Below are 19,118 nucleotides of genomic sequence, written 5' to 3' on the forward strand. Positions count from 1 at the left end.
ATCTTTTTCGTATCGGGCGCCAATTTTCCTTTTAGTCTAGACACAACGCATCGATGAGAATATTGGTGATACTAATAGTGTTACTATTTATGTTATTACTACTACTACTACTACTAGTAGTACAACCGTTGGCAGTGTAGTTTCACTAACAAGAATTCCCGAAATAGTAACAATGAAAACTTGGTCAAACATTAACCACTATTGCATGCGTGCCAACACGGTTGTTCGAGTACCCAAGGCAAAGGTGGCGCTATCGAGCTCAGCTAAGCGTCTTGTGACAAAAGTGAAATGGGAGGGGGAGGGGGGAGGGAAGGGGAGGGAGGGAGTGGGGAGGGGAGGACAAGGGGGAGGGGGGACTGGGGAGGGAAGAGGGAGGGAGTGGGGAAGGGGAGGGGTTGGACTGGGGAGGGAAGGGGTAGGGGGAGTGGGGAGGGGAGGAAAGGAAGGGGAGGGGAAAGGAAGGGGAGGGTGGAGGGGAAAGTAAGGGGGAGGGGGGACTGGGGAGGGAAGGGGGAGGGGGACTGGGGAGGAAAGGGGAGGGAGGGAGTGGGGAGGGGAAAGGAAGGGGAGGGTTAGGGAAAGGTAAAGGGGAGGGGGGACTGGGGAGGGAAGGGGGAGGGGGGAGGGGGAGTGAGGAAGGAAGGGAGTGGGGAGGGGAAAGGAAGGGGAGGGGGAGGGGAAGGTAAGGGGGAGGGGGGACTGGGGAGGGAAGGGGACGGGGAGGGGAGTGAGGAAGGAAGGGGGAGGTTATATGAAGAAGTTCATTACACAAAGCTACGAGACATTTGTGAATTTTTTTTTGTGTTGTTTGTTTCCTCCAGCTGTTGACTCTATTGCAGCAGATGCCGCCGCCACTAACACAGCTGTTACCTCCTTTATCGATGACAGCTGGTCACACAGTTGCCACCACACCGTGTCAGCTGTTGTGAGACTTGCAGCTTCACCTTTAGGTATTCTCTGCAGCTGTATCGCTGCTGTTTGATATAACACTGAACTTTCTTTATCGATGACAGCTGGTCACACAGCTGCCACCAGACCGTGACAGCTGTTGTGGGCCTTAAAGCTGCATCGTTATGCATTCCTTGCAGCTGTGTGATGGTCGCGTCGACATATTTTTTCTAATTCTATTCATATGAGAACTCTTCGTACAAACATGTAATTCACTATGATAGTACAAAGCATGATATTTATTAATAAAATTTTATTACATTTTTCTTCTATTTTTGGTCAAAGTATCATCATTATTTCATTTTTCTCTTAGAAGTTCTGGGGCGTACAAAGGCTACGGGCATTAGAATAATTCAGATGCATATTTCATTGTTTTTGCAGCAATATGCTTTTTCAGAGAAAGAAATTGAATTACGTGAGAGCTTCTATTTAGTAACGAAGGATATACGTGCAGAGTTCTGATATGCCTCAAGTACCAGGTATTCGAAATAATTATTTTTTTATTCTTTCTTTTCAAATTTTTATATACTAGTCATTACAATACATACTGGCGACACAGGAAGACCATAGCACTCTAAGCGCCATCTGTTAAGCTACGGTTACACTCCAACCTTGGACGAAATCCAACTGAATCGTTGGAATCCAACCATTCTGTTGACTAGTGTAACCGTAGCTTTAGTCGACAGGAATAACACAAACTTGTCTGTGGATTTCGGTACCTGGATATCTTACCTTCTTGGGGTTTCTGTCCTTCGCTCTGGGCCTTACTTCCTTTCTTCCTTCGGGCCTTCCTTCCTTCCTTCCTTCCTTCCTTCGGGCCTTCCTTCCTTCGGGCCTTCCTTCCTTCCTTCCTTCCTTCCTTCGGGCGCAGATGTACTCAAAGTCCTCCTCGACCCTCAAGATCTGAAGACCCACACGTCATGAGTTATGGCTATGTTTACATCAAGTATTAACGGTGACGGCGACGGCGCTGAATGAGGCAGAGCCGACGACGAAGTATGAGGTCGTCTGACGAAGAAGATGGCGTCTTTCATCGTCTGGAAGGAGGAAGAAGCACGTCATTAGACCGAGAATAACAAGGTTGGCTAACAAGCAATTAAGGACACCTGTCTCGTGGGGGGTCGGAAATAAGGAAATAGCCAGGAACTGGTTTACCTACAAAGTAGTTAAGGAATGGAATAAACTTAGTAATTATGCAGTGAGTGCCGAAACAGTTGGTTGTTTTAAGAGATTAGATAACTTAATGGATAGGGGTGACAGGTGGCAGGATGCATGGAATTGCTTAGTGTAGGCTTTATGGTCTTTTAAATTCTCCTTCATTCTTACGTTCTTATGATTATATTGTGCGGTTCAAAGACGGATCTCAGGTGGGTCTCGGTCGAGAGTGCCTTCAGCTAGGGGGTCGGCAAGTGTTATTATTCAGCTTACCGCAAGACTGGACCCATAATAAGTGACAGAAATGCACATAAGCCCTTTTAGCACGAGATTTCACACCACTTTACTGAATAAAATCGCCTGGCGGCAGCAGGAACTGAGGTCAATTGAGGCCTTAGCCAAAGCAAATTGTAGAAAAAGGTCTTTGCCGAATAAAATCGTCTGGCGGCAAATTAATAAACATATGCGTCAAGAAAGGTGCTCAAACGGTTGAACTAGTTTTCAACCATCTAAACTCCTTCAAGGATTTTCTCTTAGTTAAACAGACTGAGGTCAACAAAGGTCACCACTGCAAGAAGAGAGGTCACTGAGAAGGACACCACTTTCTCGGCTACCCCAATAACGATAATGACAATGATGATGATGATGATGATGATGATGATGATGATGATGGTGATGATGATGATGATATGATAACAATAATGATATGATAATTATAAGATAACGTGAATGATAATGATGATAATATATGATAACATGATAATGATATGATAGTAATATGATAATGATATGATAATGATATGATAATGATATGATAATGATATGATAATGATATGATAATGATATGATAATGATATGATAATGATATGATAATGATATGATAATGATATGATAATGATATGATAATTGTTGCGTGGCCGCAAGTCCATGTGTTCCTTTGTAAAAGATGTTCTTTTCATTTAACCACCTGTTTCGGTTAGCTTGTAGCCACGCCCTATTTCACGCCTTCCTGAATTACAGATCGTATGAAATAAGACTTTCCATGTTCCGTGTGTACTATTTCTTTGTCATTATTTTACTTTAGTTAGCTAAGATATTATTCATATTATAAATTGTACCTTGTTATGTTAATGTAGTGTATGTGTAGTATGTTATTCCACTCGCCCTGCCTGTAATGAAATAAATTATAATAGTATGGTGAGTTGGCAACTGCGGCCACCACGGTGACCACAGTCATGAAGTGCGCTACCTCTCTCATTCTCTCTGGTTTTGAACCCGTTTAGAGTGGACGCATTTTTTCCGCTCCTCTGTAATCCTTAGGTTAAGTATGTTAGGTGGACCGTAGTGGTAACAAGTGGTCCTGGTAGGCTTATTATAAGTGTGTGTTATAGTATTTAGTGAATATGAAAATACGTTAGTGACAAATAGTTTTGCTATACCTTGACGCCACTCAGAGTTATCCATCGGTCACCTAAACTTATGACATACGAGCTTATAAGTACTGCATTGAGTTTTATATTTGACATGCAGTATATTGTTAACCTGCCATTCCGTCTCAATCTTGTATCAATGATTGGGCATAGGATTGCTTCTCCAATTAAGATTGTGCTTTAATGGGAGAGGTAACATAATGTTATGATAATAATATGATATGATAATGATATGATAATGATATGATAATATGATAATGATATGATAATATGATAATGATAGTATAATCATATGATAATGATATGATAATGATAGTATAATCATATGATAATGATATGATAATGATATGATAATGATATTATAATGATATGATATGATAATGATATGATAATGATAAGACAATGATATGATAATATGATGATGATGTGATAATATGATACTGATATGATAATATGATAATGATATGATACTGATATGACAATGATATAATAATGATCTGATGATATAATATGATATGATAATTATATGATAACGATATGATAATGATATGATAATGCTATGATAATGATAATGATAACGATGATGATGATGATGATGATGATGAAGATGATGATGATGATGATAAAGAAGATTCTGGTGATGATAAAGAAGATGATGATGATGATGATGATGATAATGATGATGATGATGATGATGATGAAGATGATGATGATGATGATGATGATGATGATGATGATGATGACGACTTACACTCCTTAGAAAAAAAAAAAAAACTTATCCATGCATGCCATTGGTGGGTGACCGCACACCGTAATATGTTAGTTGGCGATCACTGGCAACTCAGGAATGAGCCATTAGAGGCATCTATCAGGGAATCAATCTTAGGAGACTAGATCACGAGGAAGGCTATTGGCTGAAGGATACGATATTTCATCCTGCCAACCTGGCAAGGATTAACACCATCCTTCACACGCAGGAGCTCCAGTGCTCTTGTAAAAGGATAACGATGGTATCCTATCTTCTACCACGGGAGCGATATGAAGTGTAGGATAAAGCTTAGAATGAGGGCTACCTGGGGTTATTCTAGATAGGCTAGTCCAGTGATTCTTAACCTGGGGGGCGTGCCCCCCTAGGGAGGCGTAAGTGATTTTCAGGGGGGGCGCGCGAGGCTCAGGAGAAAAGTAGAAATTTGACCAGTTACATGTTATTTTCTTGAGAAGAAATGGGTCAGTAATGTAGAGGTAAGTTTATGAGATAATGCAGAAGTATCGTCGTCACTAACTTTATTTTCAAAAGTCTCCCAGCCATACAAATTTTCCAATGTATTGACCCCCCTCCCTGCAAGGGGGGGGGTCTATAGATGCAAGGGGGGCGTGGAGGAAAAGAACAGTTCCTAGAGGGGACGTGGTAGTAAAAAGGTTAAGAACCACTGGGCTAGTCTGTGTTAGGTTGGAGAGGTTGGCTTGGTAATTTTCTAGGCATCAGGTCCTCGTGACCGGCTTCCCTCCCTCGTTCTTAGACTTTCCAGATTTTTATATTTATTTTTTTCATTTCTTCGTTTTTTTTTATTGCATCAGCTGACTGACGACAGAAGAAGGTGAGGAGCGTACACCAGGAGGCACTGAGTAGCTGCAACTGAAGCCGTCACCTCTAGTCCTGCTGGGAATCGGGGAGTAGTGCGGGATTCGAACCATAACTCAGCGAATGCGAGACCAGAACATTTCTTATTATGCCACCAGTGCACTGGCAATATATATTTATGTTAAATTTACGTCTGCGTTTCTAATAAATCTGAATATAACGATGCTATAGAGTTTTCAATTCAATCTGTTCTTGGATTGTGATATCATTTTGATGTTTTTTAACATGAATGTAGGACAATAAATGTGACAGCCAGTGCAATGTAGTTCAGTTCGAAGGTTTAAGATTCATTTAGATAAACACCTAAGCAAGATGCTGTAATGTCTGCCCTTTATTTTATATTATTTGTTTGTTTGTTATTATTTGTCTGTTTGTTTTATTATTTGCTTGGTTTTCATTTATCATTATTTATCTGTCAAATCATTATTATTTACTATTTTCCTGTTTGTTTATTACTTAACTATACTTATGCATTTATTTATTTTTGTTTATTATTATCTATGCTGTAATAATTTTTTATTTGTTTATTTATTTATTTATCATTATTATAATTTTTTTGCATGCGACCTAGTTATGGACCAAAAGGTCTCCTGTCGGCATGCTCCGCCCTTGTAATCCAATGATACTTTTCATCGTAGTTATTACTCTCGTCACGAGAAGTACGACAAATTTAGTCTTCACTAGAAATAGCAGACATGAATTGATTCACTATTAAAGAAAATCATCAAGACCACAAATCAGACGTCACACAATATTATCTGGCGATATTAGGCACCTTTGGGGAGAATATTACCATCCATCATTGGAAGTTTGACAGGGTCGTTCTTAATAAGCGCTGAAATAATGAAGTATGGGAGATTAATAATTTCCTGAAGTGTTTGTGCGTGCCAGCGCGCCGCGCTGAGGCTCCAACTCATCTCGTAATTGCTTACACCCGGGTTGGAGTCCCGGTTTTTCGAACTTTGCGTTCTATCAGTGATAAATCACGCACAGTGTCTATCTCCAGACGTTCTCAGTGACTTGCCTTGGTAGATTGAGCACATGCGATAGAATTGACGGTTTTGGCCACAGCATAGCGAACCCTGGTGGAAAGTTGATGTCAATTGAATAAGATGAATCTACTTCGAATTTGTTTGTTATTTTTCTCTTTATTTTCTTGAATGGTCCCCTTTGGGATTTTTTTTATTTGTTTACTTATTAATTTGTTTCTTTATTTATTTACTTTTTGCCACCGTTTTGAATATAAAGATAAAAAAACTTACAAACATACATTTTATTTTATCTGCTGAAGAGGACTACAGATAGTAGTCGAAATATACATTTTTTCCTTTACTTCTGATATTATTTCTCCGATAGTGGGTTTAAAGTGTACATTTACAAATGTGTTATAGCATTAGTTTCTTATGGTAATATGCTCTGACATTCCTATAATGCTAACCCATGACATGGAACAAAAACGAAGCAGTCAAGAAACCAACATTCCTGCACCACATTCACGCGTCACATCACAAACAGAGAGATCCGGTGCCCTAGGGAGCTCAGTCCAATACTCCTGAGGTGTCCCACACCCTTCTCCACTTTGCTTCCACACGATACACCTCCTCTACACCTCAACTTCCACCCTCCCTGCACCAACACACCTTCTTCAGCCACTCCCATCATTACCATCACTACGTTTGGATGGATATGATGTACGTTTGAGGTGTTGAGAAAGGAGCGGTGCTATGCAGGGTTTAGTTATGGATGAAATGGGTGCGTGGTTTGATTCGACCAACTCTCTAACAAGGGGAAAGAGCCTTTTGTAATATGTACATACATATACTGTACATATACATAAATACATATACATATACATACACATATACATATACATATGCATATACATATGCATGATATATGTATATATATATATATATATATATATATATATATATATGTATATATACATATATTATGTATGTATATGTATATATATATATATATATATATATATATATATATATATATATATATATATAAATATAAGATATTTTGTTGTAATAGATGCATGTTAGGTCTTCACTTAGATTCTAAAGTGGTTGGCGTCCTTTGGGGACCTGTGGGCGTCGCATTATGCCTCCGGGTCCGAGATTTACAACGTGAAGAAGTCTTTAACGACTTCAAAGGATTACAAAGGAAGAGCATGCCGACAGGAGACCTTTTGGTCCATAACTAGGTCGGGTGTGGAAAAAGTAGGTAAACGAATAAAATGAATAAATAATGACAAATAATAAGCAGAAAAATAACAATGATTTATAATGAAAAATTAATAAATAAATAATAGATAGTAAACAGATAATAACAAATAGATAATAGATAGTAAACAGATAATAACAAATACATAATAGATAATAAACAGATAATAATAAATAAATAAATAAATAAGATAAATGGCAGGCATTACAGCATGTTGCTTCGGTGCTTATCTAAATGAATCTTAAAATTTCGAACTGTACTATGTACATTGCACTGCCTCTGCAGGAAGTTTATTACATTTATTTACTACACGGTTGGCGAAGTTGTTTCTACCCATTTTCAAATTAAATCTACTTCCTGACGGTTTGAGAACATTATTTCTTGTTTGATTCGCATTCAGTGTGAAAATGTCTTCACTTTTGATGTCAATTCCCTTATCTTAAAGTCTTAAAGTCTTAAAACCTTAAAGTCCTGTATGAAATCATCCCTAAGTCTACGCTTTTTTAGGGAAAATAGATTCATATATTGTAGTCGATTATAGTATTGTTTGTTTCTGATATTTGGAATCAGTTTTGTGGCTCACCATTGTATTTTTTCCAATTTGTCAATGTCTTTAATGAGATTCAGTGGCCATTCGGGAACAGTATATTCCAAATGTGGGCGAAATAACGATTTATATAATTTGATAATGACAGATGTACTTTTAAAATCAAAAGATCGCGTAATCAGTCCTAGAATCATATTTGCCTTCTCTGTGGCGGATATACACTGCTTAGATGATCTGAACTCATCACTGATAATTACGCCGAGATCCTTTTCACTATCTACTTTTGTTAACGAATTTCCTAATAATTTGTAATTGTACCTATTGTTATTTTTACCTATGTGCATAACCTTACATTTATTTGTGTTAAATTTTATTAGGCACTTTTCAGATGATTGCTGTATTTGATTTAAATCGTCCTCAATATCTAATTGGTATATGTGATCATTTGCAATTCCGCACATTTTTGTATCATCAGCAAATTTGGAGAAAATTTTTTTTAGTACGTGGTCTATATCATCTATATATACCATGAATAGAAATGGTCCAAGAACGGAACCCTGAGGAACTCCACTCGTAACATTTTTCCATCTAGAAGTTTAGCCATTTAGAGCAACTATATGTTTACGATCGTTTAACCAATTACTAGTCCAGCCTAATAGGCTACCAGTGAATCCGTCTGAAGCTAATTTAACAAGTAGTTTTTCGTACGGGACGGTATCAGAAGTCTTCGCAAAGTCCAGATATATTGAATCTATATCGTTTCTTTTATCATAATTTGAAATGACTGTCGTAGAACTCGAATAGGTTAGTTACACAAGAACGTTTCCATCTAAATCCATACTGACTCGTTCGTGGTGACGTACATGACCGCGTTTCCAGCCCAGCGTACGAAGCGTTATCTCGGAGTACGCTAGCGGAACCGGGAGCGCGATGGCGTAGAATTAGCCATGCATGTGTTCCGCGTCTCAAGAGATTACTGGTGCCTGTTTACGACACATTAGTGTGTCATTTGTCTCAGTCTGTGGCAGAAACCACACGGCCACACCGCAACGTTACACGGAACCTCTTCCAACGGCCCCTTCCCCTTCCCCTTCCCCTTACCTCGCCTCCTCCTCCTTCTCTTTGACTTATGGCCGCCCTCGGCCAGTTTTCTTTCCAGCTTGGTTGACAACTTCCCAAACCCTGAGGCCGTTTTCTTCCGAGCCATCTCGTTCTTGTTATTAGACAGAAATATCATATGGCTTTTGGTTTCGAAATTACCCTTTAATGCCTCTTATCATAAGGTCGTATCTTAGCCCGCAGGATACTCCAAGGCAAACTGGGATGTACTCAACGACTTCGCGTCTGGTCATGTCTCCAGTCCATTGTAGTTTGTCCTCGTCTTCCTGTGCGTGTACGTGGGCATTTACGTGTGCATATACGTATATGCATATGTTTATGTGTATGTATATGCATATGTATATGTGTATGTATATGTATATATGTATATGTATAAGTATATGTATATTATGTATATGTATATACAAAGTAGACCACTTGGAAAAAGAAACTAACGAAGCAGAGCGCTTTCGTATATTACATCTTCAGTGCATAAAGTACATAGTTGAACAGATGTATATGTATATGTATACGTATATGTATATGTATATGTGTATGTATATATGATAAAGGTGGAAAAATGATGTACCAGCAATATATATATATATATATATATATATATATATATATATTTATATATATATATATATATGTGTGTGTGTGTGTGTGTGTGTGTGTGTGTGTGTGTGTGTGTGTATTTGTGTGTATGTATATATATGTATATATATATATATATATATATATATATATATATATATATGTCTGTGCGCGTGTGTGTGTGTATGTATGTACGAGCATATGTACTGATGTAGGTGTAATTCGGGAGCTATATATAATCGCCTGGTGATAGTCGAAGATTTACTCGTGAAATGGTCTTCTCGATAAATGGCTGGACATACGCCGCTCCACCTCATGCCAGGATCTCTTTATCCCGCCTTCATTCATTCATTCATTATGGTCCCTGGGAAGCGTTCGACAATCTCCCTCTCCCTTCCCCTTTCCCTCACTACCCCTCCCTTCCCCTTCCCCTTTCTTCCCCTCCTTCCCCTTCTCCTTTCTCCCACTCCATTCCCCTTCTCCTTTCTCCCCTTATCCACCTCTATTCCCCTTTGTCTCCCTCCCCTCCCCTTTCTCCCCCCTCCCTTTCCCTTCCCATTTCTCCCCCTCCCTTCCCCTTTCTCCCCCTCCCTTCCTCTTTCTACTCCTCCCTTCTCCTTCTCCTTTCTTCCCCTCCCTTCTCCATCCCCTTTCTCCCCTTCTCTTCCCCTTCACCTTTCTCCCCCTCCCTTCCCCTTCCCCTTCCTCCCCCTCCCCTTCACTAAGGCTCCCATTAGTTAGCCAGCTACCAACATCCTTTGAATGTTCATTAAAGAATCCGCCAAAGGCGAGACCATTTCCCGCCAAAGGCGAGACAATTTCCCGCCAAACGGGAGACCCATTCCCGCCAAATCCGAGACAGACGGTGTCCTCTTAAGCTTCTCCATCTACTAACGATACATTAAGCTTGGTAATGGCCCCCGCGTCAGCTGGTAACCGCATTTGAGGTCTCAAGACGACGCATCACTTCCTCATCATGTGTCACACACGTGCAAGCAAACATGGGTGTAATGAGCAGACAAGCAGTAGGCAAGCAGTAAGTAAACAGTAGGCAAGTAGTAGGCAAGCAGTAGGTAAACAGTAGCCAAGCAGTAGGCAAACAGTAGGCAAGCAGTAAGCAAGCATTAGGCAAGTAGTAGTTAAACAGTAGGCAAGCAGTAGGCAATCAGTAGGCAAGCAGTTGGTAAACAGTAGCCAAGCAGTAGGCAAGCAGTAAGTACGTAGTAGGTAAACAATAGGCAAATAGTAGGCAAGCAGTAGGTAAACAGTAGGCAAGCAGTAAGCAAGCAGTAGGTAAACAGTAGGCAAGTAGTAGGCAACTAAGCAGATTGTCATGTAGACCGAGAGGAATAAGGGCACAGGCCGATAAATTAGGCAAGAATGAAGACAGACGGATTGCAAAGGTTTCGTCATCTAAAGGCGTTATCACACTGGGCTATTTTTCCTACGACTTTTGGTGCAGATTTGTAGCCCGCACCTTGCGCGAAGGAATCTGATATGCTGAAAAAAAAGAAGTAAAAAAAAAAAAGAAAGAAAAAAAAAAAAATAATAATAATCCAGAATATTAAATGACATGATATATATATATATATATATATATATATATATATATATATATATATATATATATATATATATATATATATATATTTTTTTGAGAAAACAAAATGGTTTCCCATAGTGATTTGAGGCGGGTGGTACCACCGATAAATCGGAGATTGGAGGAAAAAAGCCCAGTGTGATAGCCCCTTTAGTGTGATTGCAGAAACTCAGCGATCGTGGTAATGGTAGTGTTTTTCCTTCATCTGTATATTTATTTTTTATTTTTCCTAAGACTACCAGCGCGATCTGTTTGAAATCCACTCCAGTGGTGGTGGATGCGGTGGTGGTGGATTTGGTGGATGTAGTGGTGGATGTGGTGGTTTCGGGTGTGGCAGTCCATGGATATCTGTATCTGTTGGGCCACGGTTCATAGAAAACGTGATACACAGGAAACATTACCTGGTATGTGACGCCCAGTTCTCTGGTCAGTAAGAATTTCATCATCTCGACTTGGGACTTTCATGCTCGTTTCACAATTGCAGTCCAAGAGATCAACACACTGGCAGACTTCTGTATCAAAAAGCTGATCCAACGATAAGATAGAGTTCTTAGTTCTTAGTTTAATTCATTCCTTGTTTTGACACCACAGACGTTTCTTCCACCAATAAGAAGAATTTGGTTTTAACATTCTTGATCGGCTGAACTGGAATACTGGATTCTTTTTCGAAATCTCAGTAAGGGCCAAGCATACTTCGGGAATAACACTCTTGTTACTCTTGTATTTATTGTATTTTACATACTGAATGTATCTTCCAACCTATTGTTTTGTTGGCAGTTCTGGAAGTTCTGGAAGTGGGCGAGCCAAAGACACTGTGACTTGTTGAGGTTCCAGTTCTTTTAGTTATATTAGTCCTGGAAATGAGTAATAGAAAGACCCGTTAATATGAAACAGAAATAATACATGTGATGCCAATGGAATATACTGAGTGCCAAATTACATCACAATTATTCTTACATTTGATAAGACAACCAGTCTGACGGAGCTCTAGTGAAGATAAGAATTACCCTTTACTCTTTTTTTTCCGTTTCAGCACCTTTTCGAATAAATATGAGTTTGAGTTCCACGAGCAGACAACTCCTAAACTACTGGCTTGCTACGGCTGTCGTAGTCAACAGATGTCGTTGGCATTACCCATGGGGGCAATACTGGGAAGTGATAGTCGAATATTACCCACTCAAATAAATATAAACTTCCCGTTTTCTAACATGACGAATCCTTACCACAACCAAGGAAATCAGAGGTAGAGTAAAAAATTACTCACAACTAATGAGAGACAAAGCGACCTTGACACAAGGATGGGAGACCATTGTTAGCTCAACTGCAGTAAACCAATTAATGACCGCCTGATAAGGAGCAACTAGAGATAAGGAGTGATTCTATATCATACACTTAAAAAGATGAAACAATATTCTTCTATATGAAATACTCTGTAAATATCTCGTAAATTCGTCATACATCGATTAATTTATAGTGCCCTTCGAGTAATTTACAAACAAGGAAATCCTCAATCAAAAATTCCCTCAACCTTAGATATATAATGAGCTAAAATGCAAAATTTCTTTCTTTAAGAAAATTGCCTATTTTTATCTCCAGAGACGAAAATTATAACAACTAAACACATCCAGCCTAATCCTAAGGAGAAGCTAATTTTTAAGCAAATTTTGGCCCTCAAAAAAGGGGTGTTACGATTTTTTTCAGATTTTTTCTTCATTTCCAAATTTTGGATCGTCTGCTCTACGAAACCTGAAATGTGCCTCAAAATTGCTTTTGACACAATACCCTATTACACCCCCGATAGAGCGTCCTATATATATTTCTCAGTTCTCCTTTCAGTAATGTAGAAACAAATCTCCTTCTCTTCCCTACCATCTCCTTTTTCTCCACTTCCTCTTTCTCCCCTCCTTCTCCTCCTCCCCCTCTTCCTCCCTCTCCTTCTCCTCCACCTAGTCTTGTTCCTTCTCCTCCTCCTCTTCCTTCTTCTTCACTCCTCTTCTTTCTCCACTCCTACTTCAACTTTTCCAATTCCTCTTCTTCTTTCTCCTCTCCTCCTTCTCCTCCTGTTCCTCCTCGTATCCTTCTCCTCTTCCTCCTCCTCCACCTCCTTCTGCTACTTCTCCTCCATCTCCTCTTCCTTCTCCTCCTATTCCTCCACCTTCTTGTTTCGCCTCCTTCTCCTTCTCCTCCTTCTACTTCTCCTTCTACTTCTTCTTCTCCTCTTCCTCCTGCACCTCCTCCTCCTCTTCCCCCTTCTCTTCCTTCACCCTCTCGTATCCTTCTCCTTCTCCTCTTCCACCTCCTCCTGCTATTTCTCCTTCTTCTCCTCCTCCTGCACCTTCTCCTTCTCCTCCTCCTCCTCCACCTCTTCCTCCATCACTGCAGAAGAGAGAGGAGGAGTTAGAGACCAAGATCTTGTAGCCGTTTAGTATCCGGTGCACGAAAGGTGAAACTTTCGAGGTTTTGTTCAAGCTAACGCCAGACAATCTTATTTAGCTTAGAGAAAGCCCTGGGTGCAAATATGATATACGGCTACCTCGATTCGATGAAACTTAAGACATCTAAGGATTTCATTGGGGTTAACACGCCAAACGGGTCTAGTCGATACAGAGACGCTTAGTTGGTAGACAATGTTCCCTTTTTTTTTTTTTTTTTTTCTTTTTTTTTTTCTGTGTCTGCGCAGAAATTAGCTTGCGGCCAAACTTTGCCGAAAAGTAGTTTTGCGTCCATGCGAATCACCATTTGATCACTGAAGCAAATACGCACAATTTGTGAGTTTGTATTACATATTACTTCCACCAAAGCAGTTATTGGTTTAACGGTTGGCCAGTTACCATGTTTTTAGAGAGTTTATTAGTTGATGTTTGGGTGGAAATTCTTTATTGAATGGATTTTAATATAGTTTGAAAATCTTGTGTGTGCAATTTTTTTTTATGTGCGCTTGTTGTAAAACATACGTGCGCGGGCATATTTGCATAGCTTAGTACAATGGTTCCAAAACTTTTTCAGAGTATTACCCAGTTTACCGTGCAACATTAAATATGTTACCCCTTTCTCAAAATGTCGTCAGCATTGATATATATGGCTAAATTAAAACACTAGAGATATTTTCGTTTATTTATTATATTTGAACTTTGTGCATCTCTAATGGCTATTGCCAAAGATGTCAAGAACGTCAGTGGGATGGATGGAATTGGATGCTCGAAGCTAATTGAGAATTTCTTGGCTCCTTGATTATCAGAGTTCTTATTTTTTTTTCTGTCATCCCTCCGTTAACCCCCCGGGGGGTAATTTACCCCGGGGGGTAATTTACCCCTGGGGGGAGTAATTTACCCCAGGGGGGTAATTTACCCCAAGTTTGGGAACCAATGGCTTAGAGGTAACTTTGTTGGTGGGTATGGGAAGGGTGAGCGAGGGCGGAAGGGATGAAAGTGAGGCCAAACGAATATAAAATTTAGAAAATATTACGTCGTCTCGTCCTACACGGGGCCATCATACGAACTTCAGCCTGAAGTTCAGGTGGTTTCAGGCAGTTGCTGTGATAATGAGTCGACGTGCCTTGGATGGAAACTTGATACATATATATCGAGGGCGAGGTGTTCAAAATTGTTACGACCTAACTCCAGGTGAAATCAACGTTCCGATAATTAAAGCCCAGTATTTCTCCTCCTGTTAGTATTTACTGTGGGAATATTTTCAGTTATGATGTTATCAATTTCCTTTCAGTTTCTGAAAGATTTGTATTAGGTACCCCGTATGTGATTTTTAAAATAAAAGATATACTCCTCCATTTAGCAAAAAAAAAAAAAGAAAGAAAAAAAAAGTATATATATATATATATATATATATATATATATATATATATATATATATATATATATATATATACATATATATATAATAAATTAATAAAAATCCGTGTCTATGGGATAAAACAAAAACAATATCAACCTCCAAATACCTGTTCCACGAAGACTGACAGAATCCGCCACATTCTTTCCCTTCCTTCGGTGTTAATGGAATTCAATTTGAAACTTTTAATCATCTTAAAGGTACGTTTTGCTTGGCGTAATTGTCATCTTAGCGCAGCCAACGGCGAGTGACGCGCATCCTCCTTGATGTCATATCTGGATGAACGCGTTGATAGGTTTGGTTAAAATAATCATCTTCCTATTTGACAGTTTGAAGCAAAACAACCCCATTCAATAACAAAGAGTTGTTGTTCTAGACCAGGGGTTCTCAACCATCTTATCCATGTACTTATGTGTTGCTGTTCTTTGTCCTCCTGGAGATCACTTCATCACTGAATAGAATCAGTAGGCATTCGCTAAATACCACTAATTTTTAGTTTGTGGTCCCTCTCTGCTTGCAGAGGGGTCCATAGTTTGTGGTCCCTGTGTGCTTCCAGAGGGGTCCATAGTTTGTGGTCCCTCTGTGCTTCCAGAGGGGTCCATAGTTTGTGGTCCCTGTGTGCTTCCAGAGGGGTCCATAGTTTGTGGTCCCTGTGTGCTTCCAGAGGGGTCCATAGTTTGTGGTCCCTCTGTGCTTCCAGAGGGGTCCATAGTTTGTGGTCCCTCTGTGCTTCCAGAGGGGTCCATAGTTTGTGGTCCCTCTGTGCTTCCAGAGGGGTCCATAGTTTGTGGTCCTTCTGTGCTTCCAGAGGGGTCCATATTCCCAAGGTTGAGAACTATTGTTCTAGAAAATCGATTGACGATCATCGTTGAGCCATGAACGATTGTCGTTGAACGATGATCGCACTCAGCAAAACGCACCTTAAGTAGAAAAAGAATGATGAATCTTGTGTATTTATACCTATGCACTTATACGTTGGCCGGCATGAACATAATATTAGTTCACCTTATTTTTTGCTTTGAACCTAATCTGAGACAAATAAAATTATTACACTAAGTAAAGAAGAAGAAGAAGAAAAAAAGAAAAGAAGAAAAAGAAGAAGAAGAAGAAGAAGAATAAGAAAGAAACAAGAAGAATAAAGCTAAGAAGAAGAAGAAATATAAGAAGAAGAATAAAAATAAGAAGAAGAAGAAGAAGAAGAAGAAAGAAACAAGAAGAAGAAGAAGAAGAAGAAGAAGAAGAAGAAGAAGAAGAAGAAGAAGAAGAAGAAGAAGAAGAAGAAGGAGAAGAAGAAGAAGAAAAAGAAGAAGAAGAAGAAGAAGAAGAAGAAGAAGGAGAAGAAGAAGAAAAAGAAGAAGAAGAAGAAGAAGAAGAAGAAGAAGAAGAAGAAGAAGAAGAAGAAGAAGAAGAAGAAGAAGAAGAAAAAAAATATATATATATATGACACCTGGTAACCGCTACATTCACCATAAGTTGAAGGATTTTCTTTCAAGCATTCTGGAGACAAACCCAAATTTACTTCTCTCTAGGAGGCTAAGTGTGGCGATACACTAGGCTAGCATGCTCCTTGCCTTTGTTACTTCGTTTGAATAGAAACAACTTAGGTTACAATATTCTAGCCTTCCGTAAGAGCATCTTAACAATTTGTCTAACATTCGTATTCTAAGTTTAACTCCTTTTAGTTCGTCATTCAGCTTCTCAATATAAGACGCAAGAGTGATTTGACATTTCGGAAATTTGAAAAAAAAAATAGCATGCTAGCGAGAAACGCCTAGCATGCCGCCAATCTTATAAATAAGAACTGGAGAGATAATTGTGATCTCCGCACTCCCACACCCTCCTCCTCCTCCTCCTCCTCCTCCTCCTCCTCATGTCGGAGATTCGACATCGCTTTCGCCAAAACGACGTCGTCCTTCTCTTGTTTATCGAGGCGAAAACCAGATAAAGACTACAAGAAGATAGTCGGTACTCACACTAACTGCGATCAAGGATGACTGAGCTCCTCCTCATGCCCCACGTCCCTCTCCAGCTACGAGGAGGACCTTGATATCGTCAAGGCAAGAACTAGTTAACCAATAAATTTGTTAACGAGTGGAACAGACTTAGTAACGATGTAGTAGTGAGCGCTGAAACTATCGGTTGTTTTAAGAAACGGTTAGACAACTTTTATGGATGGTGATGACAGGTGGTAATGGATATGGAACTGTCTAGTGTAGGCCTTATGGTCTCTTGCAGTCTCCTCCATTCTTATGTTTCTATGTTCCTATGTTCTTTAGAATCACTTCTTCGAGAGAGAGGAACCGTTTTTTTCTGCTGAATAAAAACGGCCAAGGGACAGATCAAAAAGTGATACAAGAGTTGATTTTTAGGTGCAAAAACAACTTTATCAGTGACTAAGATACGCGTGGAAATAGTATAATCGGAATGTCCTACATTCATGTTAAAAACACTAAAACGACGTTTATTGATATTCAAGAACAAATTTAATAAAAAAACACAGACATAAATCGAACACAAGTATTGTTAGTGCGCTGTTGTTGTAGTCGGAAACGTGCTGGTCTCGCATTTGCTTAATTGTGGGTTCGAGTCCCGCACTCCTCTCCGATTCCTAGCTATGACTGTTAACTGCCCTAACAGTTCAAGAGGATAGGGTGTATGTGACGGCTTCGGACGCGGCTAAGCGCCTCCTTGCGTAGGCTCTTCCCCTTCTAACATATCACATCCATAGACGGTGAACAAGACTTTAAACCACACGTTTAACGGGCACATATAACTTCTCCTACACACCCCCTCTATCTCATCAATCTCAACTGATTGACTACAAGGAGACTCATTAGTCTGGCCATCGCACCATCTATCTTAAGGTGACGGCACACTAGGCTGGCATGCTACTTGCTTTTGGTATTTCGTTTGAGTAGAAATGCCTTCGGTGACTATATTCTAGACTTCCGTGAGAACACGACAACAATGTGTCTAATTTTTGTATTCTAAGTTCAAAATTTCTTAGTTCGTCCTTCAGCTTCTCGCTACGCGACGCAAGAATAATTCGAAATTTGGAAATTTTGAAAAAACGAAAGATCGTAACCGAAGTCGTTTCTGCTCAGACCAAGTAGCAAAAGCGAGTAGCATGCTAGCGATAACTGCTTAGTGTGCAGCTACGCTTACGAGGACCTCGCTATCTCATTCGGTCCTCGTTGTAGGACCTGGCCTGAATGTATTTCTTGTTTTCGAAGTTAAGTTCAGGCGATTTCGTCTTTGCATAAACAAGAGAGGCTCGAGACTCTGACTAGAGAAAGAACTTCTTCCTTTGGATGAATAAAGACGTCTGGCAGCCGCTAAGATAATGCATAAGTGACCCAATTTGCGGTCAAAGTATTAGCTGCTTCATTTGCTGTGTGTTCGTTTGTGTATGTATGCAGGAACAACCACAATAGTTAAACACACACACACACGCACACATACACGCACACACACACACACACACACACACACACACACACACACACACACACACACACACACACACACACACACACACACACACAGACACACACACACACACACACACACACACACACACACACACACACACGCGCATTTATATATATATATATAATACACACACACACACACACACATACACACACACACACACACACACACACACACACATATATATATATATATATATATATATATGTGTGTGTGTGTGTGTGTGTGTGTGTGTGTGTATGTAAACATGCATACATGTATGTCTGTAACTAATAAAACATAAAAATCTACACATATCTTAGGAGTCTTGAACCCAAAGGATACCACGAGGCTGTTTCAAGATGCAAGTTCACTCTTCTTGAAGATGCAGGTTCTGTAGGCGCTGCGCATCCATCAGTATTCAAGGCTTCAAGGAAACAAACCCCCGTTCCCCGCCCCCCCCGTTCTCCCCCCGTCCCTTCCCCCTCCGTCCCCCCACACCACAAGAGCGTCTTGAAAGAACGCGCGCCTAACTGAACACACGAC

The 19,118-nt window shown here is 39.8% G+C and overlaps 1 long non-coding RNA gene across 1 annotated transcript in view; it reads right to left on the reverse strand.

Annotated features, from left to right (window-relative positions):
• Positions 1–1,883: 1,883 nt before the first annotated feature.
• LOC143035512 (uncharacterized) overlaps positions 1,884–19,118 on the reverse strand; it is a 606,520-nt gene continuing 589,285 nt past the window's right edge. Inside the window, exon 3 of the long non-coding RNA XR_012967320.1 lies at positions 1,884–1,985. This is a non-coding gene — a long non-coding RNA (uncharacterized LOC143035512). The remainder of the gene's footprint in view (positions 1,986–19,118) is intronic.

The sequence above is a fragment of the Oratosquilla oratoria genome, chromosome 19 (assembly GCF_046742065.1).
Source record: "Oratosquilla oratoria isolate Oo_2021 chromosome 19, ASM4674206v1, whole genome shotgun sequence".
Classification (NCBI taxonomy): Eukaryota; Metazoa; Arthropoda; class Malacostraca; order Stomatopoda; family Squillidae; genus Oratosquilla; species Oratosquilla oratoria.